We start from the raw sequence: 16,410 nt of genomic DNA on the forward strand, positions 1-16,410 counted from the left end.
AGAGTAAAAACTTTAAACAAAGAAAAATTCCCCAGTGAACTCTGACATTTAACTCTTCCCTACAAAGAGTTCCAAACAATTGTACTGTAAACATTTTATTTTGAGGACAAAATGCTTGTATGGGGGTTATCACTGATTCTAAGATAAAAACTAAATTTAGGAGTATGAAGTGATAATCCATACTATTGTGTAAGGACTCAAATGCTGTGCCCTCTCACGCCCACTCTAATTTTGCTCTGGTCATCCTTCATTGAATATTACACATCCAAAATGGTCAGCTCAACTCAGAAGCATGCACATTTGACCCTGATGCCTTTCAGTATTGAGCATTCCAGAGCATCAGCTGCTTCAAGATCTTTACCCTTGCCTCGTTGCACTGGTTCGTGCACTAGGCACCACAGACACTAACCCTAGCTCTGTGGTCTCAGCCTATACTAGAGCCAGGTCAGCAACTGCCGGATACCTGTTGGGATGCAAGTCCTCTGCTTGGCTAGTAAAATCTGTGCCACTCTTGCCAGTATGCTCTAGTGCCCTCCCTTGAACCTGGTTTAGGGCCACTCTGAGCTGGATCAGTTCCAAGTGGCAGCAGAAGTGCCTCCACTGCCTTTAACCACCATCAAAGAAAACATTACAATCCACAGGCAGGACTGTATAGAGAACTAAAAACCACTTGAATGAACTGTCCGGCAGACCCAGCCTCTGCAGGTCTACCAATAAGGCCAAGAAAGAGAAACAAAAACACAAAGGTACTCCTGTAGTGAGAGTAATGGCATACGATACATTAAGCTCAGCAAACCTGTGTGACTGGGCCTTTATTAAGGTTTATTTTATTTGTATGACGGTTTACTCCTTTTTGGTACTGCCTCTCTCTCAGGTTAATGATGATGAGCAGTCCCGATCACTGCAAAAATTTAGGGGGTTAGAAAGTGAGATCCTGGTTGGCTGACTTATTAAATATCACTCAGTAAACCGTGCTTTTACACAAGGCAAAGAGAAAAGGAATTAATTTGGCTTGCAAGTTACCAGTAAGATTAAATACATGATAGAAGCCCAAACATTTTTGACATGTTGCTTAGCCCTAGAATTGTGATTGCTTTGGCCCTATAGCCAATTATTTTCTCTGTTGATTGCTGTAAGAATATAACTCTTTTTGTATAGTCTCCCCCCCCTAACGTTTTTGGACAGATGCTACTGGTTTTTCAACATTGAGGATCACTAACCAGATCTTGGTGCCAGTGTCCTGACCCTACAATGTGTATTTTGAATTAGTGTCTACCCAATAAGCATAAGCTGACTTACCTATATGTCCTTTGTATATGCTTCCATATACAAAGGACTTGCAGCACTAGTTGTGAAACAGGTAAAATGATTCTTCCAGTTAGCCATTGCAGCCTGAAAAAGCAGATTCAAACTGCTGCCAGCCCTACTTTGCTACTTAAAGCAATGGCAAAGCCAAGCCTCCCTCTGCAATATGTGTAAGTCCATTTTCAGGCCTTGATGGACTTGTAGGTCAAGAGTGCGCGTAATTGCACTCGAAGACATATTTTCCCCTATGCACATAATAGTGTCACAGCAGACAGACAAGTAAGCAACACTAACTTCCCCTGTGACTGTCGACTACCCCAGGTGAATATCTAACACCACAGCATGCCCTCTGCACCAAACTTCCAGTGCACAGTTACTGTGCTGCACACAACGGTAGCCTCAGACGCACAGCCCTTACACGTGCGGGGACACATGTGCACACGTGTAACCATCCAAGTGCCACTTACTCCTGCTGCGTGACACTGGCAGTAAACAAGCGCATTAAGTTTAGAGTTTGATTACCATGGGTGAGACACCAGTTGTGGGGCTCACTCACCCACAGTAAAAAGTCCCAAACCAGGTGGTATAAAAACAGAGAATTGAGGAAGAGTAAAATGGGCAGAAACCATTTCATTACAGTAGTGTATTAGATAGTGAGGTCACACAACTACACTCCATTTCCTCACATAGCCCAGAAGCACTTGCAGTTCTCCGTGCCCCCCTTTAGTAAGGTGTTCACAAAGGTGATGGTGGTGGTCTCAGACCATCTGCGAAGGTTGGATATACCAGTTGTCCCCCTACCTCAAAATTTGACTGCTGAATGCAGGCTCCACCACATCTAGTTGACAGACCTGTTGACTTCATCACCGTGCTGAAGTCACACCTGACTTTCATAGCAGCTCCCCTTCATCACAGACATCGTGGATAGGGTGCTCTTTCGTGTCTTCCCTCAGCCTCAACATCCATGCTACGATCCTGATGCTTAAATCATTGATCCTGTTCTCAGAGCGGCTCTGAAGCTTCTTGGCCTCTTGACTTCTTGCATCCAGCTTGTGAACCACTTCAGGTGGCACTTGCGGGCAGTACAGTAGGGTCTGAAGTCTGTGATTCAGCACCAAGGGAACCTTTCGGATTCCATCCATTTGTCGAAGGAGACTGTAAGATCTGCAGTGGTGGCTCCTTGACTGCAATTGTACCAGCTGCAGATCCATTTCCTTACACCATTCAGAGAGAACACGAGCAGCAGGGTAGTCCTCCTTCAGTCCTTTTCTCCAATCCAAGCAAGACCTTAGTTTTGGGTGCCTGGGGTGTCCCTTATATGTCCAGAAAATGCCCTCAAAGGTTGTGATCACAAGCCAACTGGCTAATAGATTACCTCCCACTTGATGACAACTTCCTGTGAAGTGTGGCATCTAGTTTTCCCAGAGTGCTCCATTCTATCCGCTCCCAAGATGTCGGAACCCTTTTCGTGGAGCTCTGTAGCCCACCGTAGAGGTTTGACTCCCTAGGGACTACACGCCCTTGAAAACACGTTAGGCCAGTGTTTCTCCCCTCTCTGTCCAGACTCAGTCTACGCGAACAAAAGAGTAGCCCTCTAAAGTGTGTTCACCATTTGCCCTTCAAAGGCGGCTTTCCCTTTGGAGCTCACCATTTGTGCTAACATCCCTTTTGGCTTCCTTCCAGGAGAAGGTAACACCGCCTTCAACGGAAGGTGTAGGAAAGTCCCCATTTTTGCATGGTTACCCGCCACTTTGTGCCTGACATCTGATGCAACCTGACTTGATGTACCCTGGGTCCCTGCCAATCAAGTTCCCAGGGTCTGTGTTCTTTCCCAAGACTGTACCTTTAGTGTCCACAATTGGCACATCTCTGGCCACTGGTAAGCCCTTTGTAAAGGATACCATGGGTACCAAGGGTACCAAGGGCACTGTTACCAGGTAAAGCTTCTAAGCACTGCAGCACCTGTTGTGCCACTCTTGGGCGCTCTGTACCTTAATACCCCCACACTGCCATTGCCGGGTTCGTGTTTTGGTGCAGAGAAAATTGAAGAGGCGACATGGCACACATACCTGTGTGCCAAGCCTGCATCCCACTGCCTAAGACCTAGGTAAGTCACCCCTCTAGCAGAGTACACTGGACCTCAGTTAACGGTACTTTGGCATGAGCCCTGTACCCCTACAGTGTCTTAAGTCCATGATTACACACTAAGTGTAGTAAAGCCATAAAGAGTTGTCTGGAAGTTGGTCATTACGAACTCCACTGCTCCATAATGGCTCTACTAAAAACTTGGTAGTTTGGTAGCAAACTTCTCAGCACATTAAATCCACACTGATGCCAGTGTAAGATTTAATGTAAAATGCACTCAGAGATGCTCCTGAAAATCGACCAGCCCTGGTGTGGTTCCTGAATCGCTGCCCGCCATTTGCTATCACCAGCCAGGTTTCTGGGCCCCTGACTAGAGAGCCTTAGCTCTCCGGGGCCAGAAACCAAGCCCATTGATGGCAGAGTGCCAGGATGGGCTGGGTCCACGAAGGGGAAGCTTCAAAGGCCTGCCGCTTTTGGAAGCTCTCCTTGCTATTTGCTGCCCCAGCAACTGGCCCCCACTGGTTCTGCCCCCACGTTGGCCGGAAGAATCGGCAGGAAAACCAAGCTAGGGACAGAGGTGGGCCCACCTTTTCCAACCCCACCCCTCAGGTGGGGGAGGCGAGGTAAATCACACATCTCAGTCCCCTCCATCTTGAAGATGAGGGAACTCAATTGGAGAGAGGCTCATGCCCCCTCCCACTGGAAGGTGGCACAGGCAGTGTATCCACCCTAAGGAAGGGTCTCATTGGTCCCGACCTTCACACCCCTTTAACGCCCCTACATTTAGTATTTAGGGGTAGCTCTGAACCATGCCTCCGATTCGATGAAGAAATCTGGACCGAAGAGCCGTGCTGACCCATGAAGAAGAGGACTCCAACTGCTTTGGCCCTAGCCGGCTTGTTCCAACTCCGACCTGCCTACAGCGAAGAAACCGGCATGTCCAGTAGCTAGCAGCCCCCCAGAGGCGGGAGGACCTGCCCTGCACTCACCTTACAGACTGTCTCTCGTGAGCACTGGATTTGCTCCAACAAAGACTAGAATCCAATTTCCTGTGAATCTGCGATTCTGCCCCCGACGCCCACGGCCCAAGTACGAGTGGCCCAACACCACGAGGAGGTCTCCCCAGCTATCCTGACTTGGGATCTGGTGATCCCCGACCTGCTTCAAGATGATGCCTGTAGCCTCAACCTCAAAGGTTCTCCATCCCCCCCCTCCGACAGCTGATAAAGAAACCCAACGCCAAAAGACAGCCCTACACCCGACACACCCACCCACGGCCTTGGGTAGCCCAACCGATAGTGTCCATGCATCACCCAAGAACCCAACTTACCTCACCAGCCGGTGGTGGCCTTCAGGAAGTCTCCTTGCCCAAGCTTGAAGCAACTATGCTGAACCAAAGGTCTCTATTGGAAACCACTGCGCCCCACGTCAGCTTGGCATCCTGCACCCGGCCCCCTGTGCTGCTGGTGGTGCAGATCCTGTGCTGATTGTGGACCCCTGCAGTGCTGACCTTAACCCCAGGAGCTTTGCTCCCACACCAGAGTGGGCTGCTCGTTAGCAGTCCCTAACTGAAGGCCCCCTGAGCCCAAGTAGCTAACATTTGGGCTGCTGCACACTGCCGCCCCAGTGCCTCTGGTGGTGCAACTTGAGTGCCTGCCAAAACCTGAGGGAACCTTTGTCCTATTCCAACTCATGAAACGTTTACTTACCTGTGAAATCGATAACCATTTTTCTCCCGTAGGAATCCATGTTATGTGTTTAACTGTTTTGTATGGAGGAAAAAGTCACAACTTAAACCAAGAAAAGTCTTACTTACCTTGTATTGTGAGATCCCTCAGTGTGATATCTAAGCATACCGCCCCCAATAGTCAAAGTAATCTGAAAGTATTCTAAAAGTAAATATAGTGTACTGTAAACCGCTTATTGAAAAGTTACCAACCTGTAACAATTGCAAATCCATCCTCAATTTCATTTCTGTGTAGAGGTTTATAATTGAAAGTATATGTTCGAGGCATACATGCTGTAGATCATATCCTAAGCATAGACCGCCATCGACTATTGGGTCCGAATGTTTGCACTTTGTTTTTCTTCGAAGAACTCTTTCCAGTCACGAGGTAGGTGACTCCTCTTTTCAGTGAGAGTGTGCATGGGCATCAACTCCATTGTTAGATTGTTTTTTTCCGCCATCGGCTTTGGATGTATATCGTTGCACTCCAGTTCGATACCGTTACTTCGGTTTTCCCTCGGCACGCTAGATACTCCCCCTCGACGGTATTGTTTTTGATCGCGTCTCCCTTTCTATCACGTATCAAAATTACCTAAAGTAATATTTCGAATGGAATCTTTGTGCAAGGCCTTCAGGCCTACCCGCCTCGGGTTGACCTGCAGTCGAAGGAATGAACTCCCTTTAAATTCTGCCCTCTGTGTCACGCGAAATACCTGCACACCGACTCACACGAAGTGTATAACCTGCGTTTATCCCCACAATACAGAGTACAAGACTGCGACGCGTGCCAGGCTTTCCGCTCCAAGAAAATACTTCACGGACGTTGGTCTCGACGTCGCGACATGCAGAGCCATCACAGAAGCTCCATTCCGGATATCTTCGGTCAACAGTCTGACGAAGAAGCCGGTGAGGCTGTGGAAACAGGGGAGGACCAGTAGCCGGGCAACATTGCAGATTTCGAATCCGACCAAGAGGAAGACATCCCACTTGGTCAACGTACTGTGAGTAAAGCTCCACCCTCACCCCAAGAGACAATTTCCATTAAAAAGAAGGCTCTGGTTCAACCCGCGCCCTCAGGCCCTGGTCGGCATTGAGACCACGCTTTTGACGCACCGCCCTCTTGCTCGGCACCAAAAAGCCTTCTGGCTCCGAAAAGACTCCCTCCAAACCAAGTTCCGAGCATAAACCTTCGGGGTTGAAACACAGGTCCGGCACCGACCCCCACCATTCGGCCCCGAAAAAAATCATCAGATCCGAAAACATCAACGGTTTTGACTCTGGCACTGAAAATGTCGGCACCGAAACAGACAAAAGTGCAGAAAAAAAACACAAAGCCCGGTTTGGATTCCCCAATTGAAAAACTGGATCTGAAACAAAAGCTTTTGTATATCCATCCACAGAATGCCAGGTCTCCACTAAAGTGACTCTGAAAAGATGGGCTGATGTAGAAGAAGGTCACATCCCTTTAAAGAAGAGATTTGTTTGAAATAACCCTTCCCCTCCTCCTCTTCCCCCACCTATTCTTCCTTCATCACCATCTTCCCCTCCGCTTCAACCAATTTCACCTGAACATTCGCCACCACATACACATGACAACAAGGACGATGGGGATGATGATCAGGATAGGGATTATGATCAGCCATTACAAGACCCATAGAACGATTATAACACCAATTCGCCCACAGGCAATGATCCCAACCTGTACCCTACCAAACCCTCTCCACCAGATGATAGTGTAGGCTACATTGAATTACTGGGTAGAGCTGCCAGCTATCATGGGGTACTGCTACATAAGGAGTCATTAGAAGAGGATTTCCTCTTTGAAACCCTCAGTACCACACAAAGGTAATCAAATACACTACCCATGTCTGAAGGGATGGTCAAGCATGTAGATGACATTTTTAATGATAGTCAGGGCTCGCATTCTTACCCCTAGAGTGGACAAGAAGTACAAGCCAGCACCATCAGACCCACTATATATAAGGGGACAATTGCCACTAGACTCTATAGGTGTGTCTACTGCAAGGAAAAGAGCCAACTCAGACAACAGGAGAGGCTCCACCTCCTGATAAGGAATCAAAACTTATTGATGCGGGGCGTGGCCAACTGCCAACGGGAATGGGCGCACGGTAGCTGAGCTCTGAGCGCCACTGCCTAAATCCATCCGCCCTGGCCGACACTTCTCCTAGTGGGGCTTAAGGAAGCTGGATGTAGCTACTTGTGAAGCGGACGAAGTTTGGGCGTGAGCAGAGGAGTCCGGACTAGAGTGTTACTGCCACACGATCTGCCAACCGAGACCGTGCCGGGGGAGAGTGATGCTCCTCTGCAGTCAGGCCTCACGCAACGCCATGGCTGCGGCCTTTGCCGTGACCATACCTGACTGTGGGAAGGGCAGATGCTGACACTCCTGGCGACAACACACACAGCGGACACTTAGCGGAGTGTCCCAGCCAGCAGGTGGGCACCAAGAGGTTAGTGGTGTTCGGGCGCTGTTCAAGCGAGCCCCCCCCCCCCAAAGCTCGGTCACCATAGCTTATATCATGACGGGGGCCCCTGTACGGAGGCGTATTCCATCACGGCCATTGACCCTGCGGCTATCCCTCTCTCGCCTGCCCATCCAGTTTAACGGGCAGATCTGAGGGCCGTGGTGACAACCGACCATCCATAGTGTGTGTAACCCCCTGAATGGTGAGGGGCGCTAACTGGGGAGTGCTGGTGACGCCGTGGAGCACTGCGGTATCGAGGGAGCTGCAGTGTCCTGATTGCTACCCAGACCGATTTGTCACTTGCCAAAACCGACAGGCCGGGTGGAGGATTTCACCACAGGCGGCGGTGAGTAGCGTTTGCATCTGGACCATTCCTCGCCGACCCTTGACGAAGCAGACATGGCGTCAGGCCACAGTGGACGAACTGCAGCGCAGGCCAAACTTGAGAAAATTGCATGGCAGAAACAGGAAGATGATCGGGGAGCTGCTGAGGTCCAAGGGGAAGCAGAGGAGCCGAAAAACAAAGATCTCCTTGCAGCGATGACCGCAGTACGCTCCTCTCTTGAGACCCGAATCGATACTGTTGCCACGGAGGTGGCCCTGATTAGGGAGGACATAAGGAAGATGGCGGACCGGGTCGGTTCAGTTGAGGCCACTACTAAAGAACTCGTGACCGACACCTCACTCCTTAAGAAGCAGGTTACCGAACTGCGCACCTCGCACGAAGCAATGGCTCTGCAGCTGGACTAATACGAAGGCAGGATGATGCGCAACAACGTTCGTATTCTTGGCATTCCGGAGCGGGCGGAGAGGCAAGCAGCTGACCTGTTTGTGGAGGAGATGATTCTAAAACAACTTCAACCTCGAGGGCTTGTCTAAATGTTTTTCCATTGAACGAGCTCATCGTGTACCCGCAGGTAGGCCAAAGCCGGGTGCTCCCCCTCCCCCCGACCGCTCCTGGCCCATGTATTTAACTTACGGGATGGCGATGTGATCCTCCAGATGGCTCGCCCTCCCCCACAACCCCCCGTTGACATTCGAAAACAGCCGAGTCACTTTCTTTCCAGATTTCACCCTGAGGGTCCAGAAACAGCGTCGTAGTTTCCTGGAAGTAAAACGGGCCCTCAGAGACCAGGAGATCAAATACGCCATGATTTTCCCTGCAAAACTCCGAGTCGCAGCAGACGGCAAAATGTGGTTCTTCACAAGGCTGGAAGACGCCTGGGACTGGCTCGAGGGCTGGCGGACAGTTGGCAAGAGGCACCTCAAATCTCCCTCCATGGCAGACGGACACGACGATCTGAAAGGGACACGTTAGTGATCGATTTCTTACCTTAGAATATCCCCAGGCGTCAGACCGAATCCGCAAAGCTTTCTGTAGCAGTACTCCTGCGCATCAGAAGGTGGCGTTGTGCGGCTCCGTGTCCGGCACTGGCGTAAGCGCCGAGATGACGTCACGGAGACTACTTAGGCGCAACCCATGCGAGTTGACATCTTTTTCCGTGCTAGCAAGCGCAGATCCGGATAGAGCACGTTCCTTATTCACTTTTTGACTACTCTTTTGAGACTTTTTGTCTCCACTTTTTTGCGCCTGGTGCACGTAGGGATGCCTGGCTTTAAGTCTTGTGGGGCTTGCCATCGCAACATGTCAGTGGCGGACCCACATGATGTTTGCCTCTACTGCCTGGAGACCGACCATTACTCCCGGTCCTTCAGGGACTGTCGAGCCATGGCCCGAAGGCCTTGAGGGAGCAACGGCGAAAGCTGCTGGAGGTCCAGCACTCGTCCCAACGCCGCTCCAAGTCCAAGGACCGTTCCCGGGACCGCTCGCGGGGCTGCAGTTGTCGCTCCTCGGGCTCCAAGTTTTCACCCTCGGATTCCGGTAAGCGACTTCATAAAAGGAAGTCGAAGAAGCGTGTTCGCTCTCCGATGTCCCCCCCGTCGGTCCTCGGATGCGGATGAGGGGGACAGGGGTTCTGAGCCTGCGGCTCCCTTGGAGCCTGGGAGTCCCACGGCCTACCCGCCTTACCCGGGTCTGTCGGCGACTCCCGAACAGGTGCAAGAGTTTCTTGCCACCATGGACCGCCTTTTTAGGTCTCGGCTACCGCCAGCGCGGCTTCGGGCCCCGTGGTCCCGTGTCCAGATCCTGTTGGCCCATCGGCGCCGCCAGCCGATCCAGCTTCGGCGCCACAGGATCCTACGCCGCTGGCTCTGGCGCCACGAGGTCCGGCACTGCCGGCTCTGGCCCCAGCACCGACCTCCACTCCGGCACTGCAGTGGGTGCCGTTCATTCCACCCTTGCCCCAGTTCCAGGACTATTTCGTTCCTAACTGGGATCCGCATTGGGGGACTGCGCCGGCCCAGCCGGCGCCGTTCACATCGCCGTTTCCGACGCCGTATGTCCCTGCTCTGGCTCAGCCACCGCGACCGGTTCCGATGACTGGGAGGGGTCCTCGGCCCATCAATGTGACTCCGAGCAGGACTGGGTGGAAGATCTGGACGACGCCGGCGAACTCAATGTCAATTCTGACCCGGGGTTTGCCTCTCCCCCACCTACGATGGAGGAGGGCAAGTCCTACACGATGGTGCTCCGTCGGGCTGCTGATGTCCTCAACCGCTATCTTCCTACGGTGGCCCTCAAAACTAACCTCCTCACCGAGGTGCTCCAGACGGCGTCTACTTCGTCGGAGCCACTGCTTCCCTTCAATGACTCCCTCACCGATGTCCTGTTGGGCACTTGGTCGCGACCGGCCACCGGGGCCCCTGTAAATAAGAATGTCGCCAGGCGTCACCGCCCAGCGCCTGGTGACCCCGCATTTCTGACCACGCATCCCACGCCTGAGAGTCTGGTCATCCAGGCCTCGACGTCGCAGAGTGCTTTTCCTACGGCTCCGCCAGATAAGGACTCTAAGAAGCTGGAACAGTTCGGTAAGCGGGTGTTCTCTTCTGCCAGCTTGGGGCTGCGGTCGGTGAACACCGCCTGCTTGTTGGGGCACTATTCCCACGCAGTGTGGGATACCGTTGCTCAGGTGTTGCCTCAGTGTCCTGAGGGGGTCCAGGCTGTCCTTTCCCAGGCGGTTGCTGAGGGTAAGGATGCGGCTAAGTTCACCATTCGGTGCGGTTTGGACACCGCTGACACGTTGGGCAGGGCGATTTCGACGACTCTGGCGCTGCGTCACCACACCTGGTTACGATCTACTGGGTTCTCGCCCGATGTCCAGAGCTCGCTCATGGATATGCCCTTTGATGGCTCTCACCTGTTTGGCGATAAGGCTGACCGTGCACTGGAGCGTTATAAGGACTCACGAGCCACGGCCACGTCCTTGGGTCTTTCCAGGAAGAGCCCAGCCACTCCTGGTTTTCGTGGCCAAGGCACAGGCGCCCAGGCACGTTCCTTCGGCAAGCCTGTGCAGAACCAGCCTCAGCGCGGCCGCGGTTTCCGCAGGGGTGGCTCTGGAAATCAGCGTGGGGGTCAGTCCACCTCCTCCCCCTCTGCTTCTACCTCCAGACCTTCCTAATCCGAGCTTTGTGGAGCACCCCACGCCGGTGGGTGGCAGGATCCGCCACCACCTCCCTCACATCGGACAAGTGTGTATTGCAGATCATCCGTACTTGTTGGGCCTTTACGGGGAGTGCTATCTGTCGGGACTCCTCCCAGCGGATATCTGTACTGCTGCTATAGTCATTCACAAGTCCAATAAGCCAGTAGAAGAATGAAAGTTGTACCGCCCTATCTCCCTCCTCACAGTTGAAGCTAAAATCCTCGCCAAACTCCTGGCCAATCGTCCCTATATCACCGATTTAATACACCCAGACCAATCCAGCTTTATGCCGGGAAGGAATACGGCCCAAAATCTGCGACGTGTACACGGGGCACTGGGGAGACTTAGTACCATCAAGGAGGAAGCAATACTGCTTTCCCTAGAAGCCACTATGGCATTCGATACCATCGAATGGGACTTCCTCTTCGCCGTGTTGTCGTATGGGGTTTGGACCCAAGCTGATTGGATGGATTAAGCTACTGTACACACAACCCACAGCATATGTCACCGTAAATAACCATCGGTCTGCCACTTTTCACCTCCGACGGGGCACAATGCAGGGTTGTCCGTTGTCCCTGCTTCTTTTCGCCCTGGTACTAGAGCCACTGGCCGTTTGGATTAGGGGTATCCAGGTATTCGGGGACTTAAATGGACGAACGACCACGAAGACCGCATTTCGCTTTATGCAATGATATTCTTCTTGATCTGGCTTCACCAGCACGCTCGCTGCAGAGGGTGCTCCATATCTTTCACATATTTGGTGCACACTCGGGATATCCACTAAACTGGTCCAAATCCTGGATGTATGTATTGTGGGGTAAACCCCCCTCCAACCCTAGGGGATACGAGATACTGGTCTCTACCCAAGGCTTCCGATATCTGGGTGTTTTCATCACCACAGATGTCAATACTTTCTTCGATTTGAACTTAGTGGAGCCCCTCCAAGTTTAAAATCAGACGCCCGGCACTGGCGTTCTCTCCCTCCTACTGGACGTGCGTCCCTATTCAAGATGCCCGCGCTTTCTATATGCGCTCCAAAACGCTCTTTTGTTTTTTGTTTTAACCTCTTTATTGGTCTTTTCATATTTTTCCATTTTCTCATGGTACAGGACATAACAGAATGTCAAAAAAAACATTGTTTTCAATTACATATTACATTATTGCAACTACTCATGTGAAAGCAGATTGTATTCCGATGTGTTACAACACACCAACTTATCATCGAGAGGCAGTCTCTCATAGCATCTTCGTGATCACCTGTCCTGCATTCCTTCCCACATTGCTTAATCGTCCGTGCAGAAAGAAGCGTGCAACCAAAAAAAAAAGAGAGAAAAGGTGCCAATACCACATGATGACATTGCCTGTAACAATAAAGCCACCGATGTCTGATCGCCATGAAATTAGCAAACGTTGAAAACAGTCTTATGTGGCCAGTGCGATAGGCCGACGAGGGAATTGTTCCAAAGAAAAAGGAAGAAGGATAAAAGCGCAAACACCAATTAAATATACATTTACAATAGAATAACTGTTAACCTGATTAAAGGGCTGCCATCTAGAAACCATTAAGTAATCCATTAGATTACAGAGCATGGGACTATAGAGTGTGGGAGGTACGACAGGACAGCACACTGGGGTGATAATCAAGCTCGTGTCAGTGCTGGGAGCTAGCCCCGTAAGTGCAGGCACCGGGACAAGGGGGAGTGAGGACCATGCTACACTAGGCGTACTCTGCGATACGACATCCGGTGGTATGTAGGTGTTTGCTGCCATGTTCCCGTCCCCCGCCCCCTGGGACATTCGGCATGTGCCTTATGGAATAGCTGGCTAGGTGTCACTGCCCTCCCTGGTGTCCACAGTGTTAAAAGCTGCCAGTATGGCGTCCCATTGTAGCGCTATGGGATATTTACGGAGCCTCGCCGTCTCTTCCCTGTGAAGTGCAGTGCTTTCTGCCTGTGCCCATATCTTAAGTGAGTTTGTCCAGCTGATCTCTGGGGAGTCTGCCTGTTTCCGCCATTTCATAATTAAGCTAGTCTTCCCCGAGAGGTGGGGGCGTACAGTTTCCACAACGCGACTCTGGGTCTGCCTTTGTTCCATATGAGGTCTCGGGACATACGCTCCAGTTCACGGACGGTCTTAGTTAGTACATAAACCCGGAGGTTTGAAAAATAATACAATAGTTTGGGAAGAACTATCATATTTTCAGCTGGGTAACGCGGCTCATGACGTTCAACGGGAGTGTCCTCCAGAAGTGCACTTGTGCTTGTACCTCCGAAATTGCCCTCATCAAATTATCCTCTAATAAATCATCTGGGGTTTGATATATATGGATCCCTAAGTATCGAAAGGTGGTGGGATACCATGGGAGCCGCGAACCATTAATGAACACATCAGTTTCTGTCGTGGCCGCACTAAAGGGGATACACTCCAGACTTGGCCCAATTGACCCGAGGTCCCGCCAGTTCCTCAAACACCCTCTGCACATCTGCTATGGACGTGGGTATGTCGGTGACATCACGCACATACAATAGTAGGTCATCAGCATACAGAGACACAGCATGCGTCCCATCCCCCAGCTGTATGTCCCACTCCTCACCTCCTCTGCGGAGTAGCATCGACACAGGCTCCATGGCGAGAGAGAAAAGTAGTGGGGACAGCGGGCATCCCTGGCGTGTTCCCCTCCTCACTCTAATGGGAGCAGACACAATCCTACCACTGCGGACACGGACAGTGGGGCGCTGATAAAATAGTTGGACCATGTTGAAAAAGAGGACACGTAGCTCATATTTGTGCAACACTGCCGCCAGAAAGGGCCACTCCAAGGAATCAAAGGCATTCTCCAGGTCTAATACCAGGCATCTGGAGCGGTACCATCTGTGTGTTGCGTACTGCTGTATTCGAAAAAATCTGCGGAGGTTGAGTGAGGTGTTCCTAGTGGGTACAGCACCGTTCTGATCTGGGTGCACCAATGATCTCCCTAACGGCGAAAGACGCTTAGCGAGGAGGGACGCAAAAATGTTATAGTCGGTGTTCCAGAAGTGCCAGCGGACGATAGGACCCCAGCAATTCAGGGTCATTGTCAGGCTTGAGGAGGGACACTAGCAGGGCCTCATTTTGTGTGTCAGTAAGCGTGGATTCTTCCAACACCGACTTTTACTTGCAGCAGTTGCGGTACCAATATATGCTTTATAGAATTCAGGCGGCAGGCCACCTGGTCCTGGCGATTTCCCATTTGCCAAAGAGAATATTCCCTACCGTATCTCCTCTGCAAGTAGAGGACCATTCAAGTCCTCCCTTTGTGTGTGTGTGGGTGGGTGGGTGGGTGGGTGGGTGGGTGGGTGTCGGTAGATCTATCCCATCTACATAAAGCTGTAACTCCTGAGTCGTGACCTGTATGCGAGACACATACAGTCCCTGATTATGAGCCACAAATGTATCATGTATGTCTCGCTGCATGTAAACGAGGCCCCCAGCTGCCGTGCGCACAGACGTGACGGGAGACTGCACTTCATCCTGACGTATAAGCCATGTGAGTAATTTTCCAGCCTTGTCCCCCATGTGGTGCGTGCGCCCCGAATCCGCGGCATAATTGAGACATCGTAACCGTTCTAACAGCCCCGGCATGCTCCTCTCTATAGCCATCAAGCGGCCCTGGGGTCCCTGCTCTGCGGTCGCCAGGTTTCCCTCTGAAGTGGTGAGTTCTTTCTCCAGCTGCACTCTAATGCCAGCCTGTGCGCCCAAACAGTGACCGCGGACTACTACCTTAAGGTCATCCCACTCAAGCAGGGACGAGGAAGCCTTGCCGGCATTCTCTTCAAAGTACTGCGCCACGGTCGTGGCCAGGAGGTCTCGGAAAGGTGCATCGAGTAAGGCATCTGTCTGAAGGCGCCACGTAGATATCTGTGGCACTGTATCATCCCATTGCAGTTCTATCATGTGTGGATTATGATCCGAGTGTGTGCGCCCCATATAGTAGGAACCAGATATGCTCGAAAGCAGGTCAGTTGACATCGTAATGCGATCCAAACGTACATGAAGGCCATGCGCTCCTGAATAATAAGAATCTATGCTCCAAAACGCTCCTTATCCAATACCCGACTCTTATTTCTCCCAAATCGATAGTGTGGTGGGGGGATTATTATGGGACGACTGCCCGCCACGCATCGCTATGAATAAGCTCACCATAGGATGGTACGACGGGGTTATAGGGCTGCCGGATATACGAGACTACTACCAAGCTTCCCAACTGACGGCAGTTAATAGATGGGTGTTCGGCTCACACGACGACCCCAATTTCCGTACCGATCGCTGGCTCATGGGACAGGGTGGCTACAATAGGGCTCTGTACACCAATCCCCATAAACTTAACTTGACCAGCCCTACAGCCCATACGGTCGAGGTGTGGCTTGGAGTCACAAGAAGGTTGGGGTGGCATAACCGTCTAACTAAAGCAACTCCTCTCTGGGAGCTGGACATATCTGAAAGAAACACGTTAGTTAGATTCCTCACCTTAGAATATTCCTAGGCGTCAGGCTGGATCCGGAAAGATTTTTCATCAGCAATACCCCTTGCGCATCGCTATGCGTCGTCTGCGGCTCCGCGTTCGGCGTTGTGCGCCGGAATGACGTCGTTGGAGTACTTAGACGCCGCCCTCGCGCACTGATGTCAGTTCTTCTTTTTTCTGTGCCAGAGAGCGCCGATCCGGGAAGAGCTTACCCCTTTAGTCACTTTTTGACTAAAACTTTTTGGACTCTTTTGTCTACCCGATTCGAACTGGTGCCGGTAGGATGCCCGGGTTTAAAGCCTGTGACTCCTTGTAGGAGAGTAGGGTCTGCTTTCTGTGTTCACCCCCACTTTTTGCTTTTGCTTCACTGGTTTTCGACTTAGATGTGGCTGTGGGCCTGCCAATCAGACCCACAGCCCAGCTGTTCTCTCTCTAAATTCATACTATGTACTTTAGGTGCATAACCCAATTGGTAAGGATCACCTTATTGGCCCCTGTATAGTGTACCTTAGGTACACAGGGCATAGGTGTACCCTAGGCCTACCAGGGGCTGCAGCATGTATTGTGCCACCCCTGGCCTGGCCTTCCATTATGACACAACTGGCTGATCACTCAGCTGGGGCAAGGTCATGTAATCACCCCTTGCTTAGGTGTAGTATTCCTATACCTACCTTATATATAGACACATGTGTACCTATCAGCCACTACTATGGCAGGCCTTAACAATCCTGGAGGCGGAGTGCTTGGTAACATGTGAGATGGTGC

The 16,410-nt window shown here is 51.4% G+C and overlaps 1 protein-coding gene across 2 annotated transcripts in view; it reads left to right on the forward strand.

Annotated features, from left to right (window-relative positions):
* The window catches only part of STAG2 (STAG2 cohesin complex component), a 1,427,207-nt gene that overhangs the window by 1,157,619 nt on the left and 253,178 nt on the right, over positions 1-16,410 (forward strand). The window lies entirely within an intron of this gene.

The sequence above is a fragment of the Triturus cristatus genome, chromosome 5_2, assembly GCF_964204655.1.
Source record: "Triturus cristatus chromosome 5_2, aTriCri1.1, whole genome shotgun sequence".
NCBI classification, from domain to species: domain Eukaryota; kingdom Metazoa; phylum Chordata; class Amphibia; order Caudata; family Salamandridae; genus Triturus; species Triturus cristatus.